The following is a 5,988-nucleotide window of genomic DNA, read 5'->3' as shown; positions in this document are numbered from 1 at the left end:
ATTATTATAGAGAGATAAGATGTAGATGGGAAAAACGTTTTAGTTATAGAGGAAAAGTGGTAATGAGATGTGAATCATTATACACATCCATATTAACCCTGTGTTATAAGCGTTCATATACCATCTGCTTACATTTATATTTATGTTTAGGGCCCAGGGATCAACTTGGGCCTGTGGTGTGTGTTTTTTAACTCATATGATTTTTACACTTTTGAAGGGATGTAAAAGAAGAAAGGAATTCAGCTTAACCTCAAATTGTCTTCTATAGGACAGTAAATAGGGAACACTTACATTAATTTAAATGTCATTAACTTAAATGTCAGAATTTTTTGACAATATAATCTAAATTAAACATTTAATGTATAACCTAAGTTATACATTAAATGTTTAACTAATCAGATGAGTTATGCATGCAAACAGTATTATTAAGAACATATTAAGCCCTAACAGATTTGGCTCAGTGGATAGAGTGTCAGCCTGTGGACTAAGGGTCCCAGGTCGATTCCAGTCAAGGGCATATACCTTGGTTTCAGGCTCATCCCCAGTAGGTGTATGCAGGAGGCAGCTGATTGATGTTTCTCTCTCTTCAATGTTTCTAACTCTCTATTCCTCTCCCTTCCTCTGTAAAAAAATCAATTAAAAAATTTGTTTTAAAAAGAACATATTAAGTTACCAAAAGAGCACACTGGTGTTAAAAATGTAAATGAAGGTATTGTTATATCAATATTAAAAATAAATGTTTAAAATGATGGTTAAGCCCTAGTTATTTTGGCTCAGTGGATAGAGCATTGGTCAGTTTTGATTTCAGTCAAGGGCCCATGCCCAGGTTATGGGTTTGAACCGCAGTAGGGGGCATGCTATTAATGTGTGCATCTCTCTCTCCCTCTCCATCTTCTTAGAAATCAAAAAGACATACTTAAAAAATAAAATCATCGTTAAACCCAGTCAATATGGCTCAGTGTTTGAGCTTTGACCCATGAACCAGGGGGGTCATGATTTGCTTCCCAGTCAAGGCTCTTGCCCATATTGCAGGCTCAATCCTGGGGGCGATTCTCTCTCATCAGTATGTTTCTCTCTCTTTCTCTCTCTCTCTCTCTCTCTCTCTCTCTCTCTCTCTCTCTCTCTCTCTCTCTCTCTCTTTCTCTCTCTCTCTGAAACTAATAAATCATATTTTAAAAATTATGGTTAAGTGGTGTATTAGAAAAAATGTACATATACCAGAAATGCCCCTGACTTGTATTATTGAGGATGGTCCTTACACCAGCCAGTTGAACTACTGGGAATTTTAATCTTGGGATTTAACTGGCACCTGGGCTTTTAAAAACACAATGTTATAGAACACATTTCCCATTTAAAATTTTCCAAATTCCTGGGGAACCATATGAGTCCCATAAGTGTCTGGCCTGGGCTTCTGCAGCAATTATAGTTGGCCATTGTTTCATAGCCACTTCAGATTCCTCACATTAGCATAGACAGCAGGCCCAGTTGAGTTAGGGTATAGGCACATTCCCATTGTTGGGGTTATGCATGAGTTTTTGTAGTCTGTAAAGTCAGTTCTGTCCATGAAACTAAAGCTTTATTGTCTTTCCATGCTGCTTCCCATGCTTTTTCTTTCTTCCTGAAACAGCATTCCCTTTACATGACCTATATGAGATAAGACTCCTTATCTGATGGATGACTTTCTTCATTAGCTACAAATTCAGCTTGTCCCATGATACCAAGGCCAGCCCCTACTTTTCCAAGTATTCCTCTTTTGCCTCTTTTAGGGAGACCAATGTTGTTGCCATTGAGTAGCTATGACTAGGGAGCAATTAGAGTATACTGAGTGGGCCAAAAAATGTTGTTTCCCATGCCATAGTTAAATGGGTGAAGGTGACCCACAAATGAGCTAGAGTTTGAGTACTCTATAGGGCTTCTCAAAAGCATCCAGGACATAAGAACAGTGGGGTAGTTACAGACATAGCTATCCACTGAGTGATGTCAACAATTTCTGAAATGGGGACCCATTGATTTCTTTCTTGTTTCACAGACATCCAGCCATAGGAGCCTGGCTGGTGAGTCCAAGGACTTGATATGCTATGACAGATAGGACAGGCTCTGCAAGCCTTTTGCCATCATATCCAGGTGTTTTTCTTAGCTATTCATCACCCATCTCCTTAGCCATACAATATTCATCGAGATTAGATCCATATACAATTCTACCAGTGGAATTACGAGGGAGATATTCTTGGAGGTATTTGCCTAAGATGGGTCCTTTATAATAGATAGAGACAGAAAACAACAACAACAACCAAAGCTTATATTGATGGTAGAAGACCAATGTGTGGCTAACAAAGCATTGATTTCACTATCATACCTGATAATCAAAACATCATTGTGTAGTAGGTAGGAAAGATTAGCAGGTATCCAAGTGAAATTTTTCATATCTAATAAGGGAGAAGGTTTGGGGAGGCAGATATTGTTTCCACTAGGAAACCATAAAGATAATAATTTTATGTACATTCAATCAATAATAATCAGATGATATAAAAACAAACAATATCAATTTGTGAGCATATAGGCCTTGTTGATGTCTTCCTGGGATAGCTGTCTGCCTCTGTGGTCAGTGACTTTTCATCCTTGAAAAGTCTGTGATCTCTGCTGCAGACGGGTGTCAGAGATGGGAGTAGACGTTCATTCACAGTCGGATACCTTTTTTTTTTTTTTTATGAGAAATGTGAATCTATGGGATAACTCATTTAAGTTCAACTGCACATAGATTAGTTAGTAATACTTGGTAAGGTCCCCTCCAACAAGGTTTGAGAGTCTTTTATTTGGTGTCTTTTCCAGGACACAAATCTCCTGGTTATAAGCCACGATCTTTGAAATCTTCGTCTCCCTGGAGTGCACTGTGAAATGAGTCTGTTACCAATTTGTTAGTTCCTACAATGCAGAATGTCTGCTCTTTACTTTTCTCTATATTAAGAAAACAAAAGATTTAAAAGTCAATAATATTTTAAACAGAATCATAAGAATAATTAATCTCAATTCATTTAGTCCCATAGTTGTTATTGTTTATCCAGATTATTTGCCGGTAGTTTTTTTTTTTTTTTTTTTTTAATTCAGTTATTCCTTGAAGTTTTATAAATCTTCATCCAGTTCAAAATATGACCTGCTTAGAAGCCTGCAAATTAGAATAAATCCGAGTTTTTTTCATGGATTTTTTTAGACATATACACATACAAATGCATCAGACTAAGCTGTCCACAAATGACAAAAATTTAAAAGTATCATGGGTATAGATTTGATAAAAATTTTGCTTTTCTATGAAATATAACATTCCAATATAACAATCTCTTTGTTAAGTAATAGTCCCTGTAAAATGACATAGAGAATAATATAAAATTTATATACCTTTAGACTCAATTATAATTTCAACATATAAAGAATAATGTGTAAAATTTTAAAATGAGGCTCATGACTTATTGCAAGCAGTGTATTGAGCATTGAAAATAATTCATAAATTCCCAATATGTAAAATGCAAATACCCAGAGTATCACTGGCAGATGCCCCCACAGGGAATCATGATGTTTGGCTTGCCAGTGTCCCCAACTGTACATATGCTACTCTCCTAAAGTTTCCTGTTTGAGCTTGGCTCTGAGAATCTTTGCAAGTTCTTAAAGCAGAGTGCTTTAACAATGCACGTGACCTGTCTCTTGCTCTTGATTGGAGCACAGCCACACAGTCTTTCCCAATTGGCTAATTCAAAAAGATGGGTTGGCCCTTGCTCTTTCAATGAGAGCAGCAAGCCATACAGTCAACATAGTGGCTGCCAAGTCATAGTCCAAAATGGAGGCTATTTAAACTGTTCTTTGACAGAAAAGATGATTTTGTTTATTCTCACAATAAATAAGGAAAGAGCAAACAGAAATTTCTAAAAGACAGACAGCCACAATTATATTGCAGATAGGCAGACAGAAATCTCACTAGCTATTCCTTGAGGCTGAACCCTGAGAGGGAGAACAAGAAGAGCCCCCATGATAAAGAATTCTTGGCAGATGAAACCGGTTTGGCTCAGCTCCCAATCAGCCATGGTTTTGTGACTGTCCATAGGATTCCTTTCTACAGTTGGTGATAGTTGAGAAGCAAGGCTAGAGCGAGGGGCAGGGTCAGGCTGACCTCTCCTTGGCCCCACCCACTCCGGGATTCCTTGCATCTCTATTAATTTCTGCAGCCCTGCAGTCCCAAAAAAGACTATGGAGTTCTTCATAGGTAGCACTAACTAATGAATTTTTAGAAATTTTAGATCTCCTGAATCTGAGAAAGAACCACTAAAGATGTAATCCATAGGCTTTGCGTCAGGCTTTGGTCCTGGTGGAGTCATCCTGGCATGGGTCCCCTCCTCAGATCTCCCACCTCCAGCCTACTCCCTCCTCCCCCTCACTCACTCCCAACCCCCACTGCAGAGCAGAGCTGGACAGAAATTGGGTACTATACACAGACAGTGTAACCATGGATTATAAGTTAGGTGAAGACATGGCAAACAGAGTGAGGTGAGAGGGGCGGTGGTGACTTCAGTGGCTGGAGGGCCATCCTGGGTGTGTGGGAGGGAAGGGTCTCCAAGAAGATGCCACCTGAGAAGGCAACAGCCATGGAAAGCAGGACAGGCCTAGTGCCCAGCAAGTGCAGAGATACTCAGGAGGGACATGCCAGGAGCAGAAGAGGAGTAGAAGGCGCTTCTTTAGCTGGAGAACAGACATGTTCAATGGGGTGAGGTGGAGAGTGGAGTGGACCAGGGAGAAGAGGAAGCTGGCAGCCAGATTGTGAAAGGCTCATAGACACTTGGGTAAATTCTACAGTGAGATGCATTGAAAGGTTTTAAGAAGGTGACCTGATGCATTGTGATTGATGTTATAACAAGACCACAGGGTAAAGGTGCAATATCTATTATCCTTGACTAACTTGGGAGGTAAAACTGTCAGAACCAATGTGGGAAGCCTTGGTTTCTGTTCCAAACCTCTTTCCCTTCAACCCTGGGGCTGTTTGGAGCAGAGGAAGCAAAGGAGTTTCTAACTCAGAGACCAGCAGCCTCAGGGCTCCAGGGCAAGGCCAGGGCTTCCCAGGCTGCCTGGGCCTTAAGTCACTGGCAGTGCAGCAGGCAGCACACAGGAATGTGTCCAGGCCAATGGTCTGGCAGGGGGTGGGCAGTGGGCAGGCCAGGACAATGCTTCACTGCACCCTCCCTGCAGGCGGCTTAGGGTCCCCAGATGTTACCCTACAGGGGTGTGGTGTGGGGGAGACACACCCTTTGTCCTTCCAGACTCTATCCTCACCCCCAAGTAAAGTGATCCTTTGGAGGCTCAAGGGTAGCCTAGGGAGTTTGAAGAGGATGTGGGAGTGGGAGAAAAAAAAAAAGTACAACCTTAATTCCTATTGATTTGTATTTTATTCTTTGGATTTTTAATTTATTGTTTTTAAATGCTTTAAAAACATGCTTTAAAATGTAAATATTCAAGGATCTCAAAGAGATATTTGTACACCCACATTCATGGCAACATTCTTCACAATAGCAAAAGGTGGAAACAAAGATAACAAGGGAGGACAGACTAGACAAAATATGGAATATTCACTGGAATATTATTCAGTGCCCCCACTTGATGCAATATGAGCTTTGAGGACACTATGCTATGTGAAAAAATCAGACAAAAAGGCAAATACCATATGATCCCATTTGTATAAGGTCAAATTCACAGGACCTTAAAGATATGGATGTAATATTGATATTAACTAGAAAGTAGAGTGGTGGTTTGCCAAGGTCTGGAGAGCAGGAATGGGTAAAGCTTCAGTTTTGCAAGATGCAAATGTTCTGGAGATGGATAATGGTGATCACTGCACAGCACTGTGGATGTACTTAATGTCAGAGACTTTACACTAACAAAATGTTAAGAGGGGTCCTGCCAGTGTGCCTCAGTGGTTGGACATCAATCTATGAATCAGGAGGTCACAAT

This window comes from Pipistrellus kuhlii, unplaced genomic scaffold (assembly GCF_014108245.1).
Source record: "Pipistrellus kuhlii isolate mPipKuh1 unplaced genomic scaffold, mPipKuh1.p scaffold_m20_p_23, whole genome shotgun sequence".
Taxonomy (NCBI): domain Eukaryota; kingdom Metazoa; phylum Chordata; class Mammalia; order Chiroptera; family Vespertilionidae; genus Pipistrellus; species Pipistrellus kuhlii.
Note: the sequence above shows the minus strand (reverse complement) of the source record.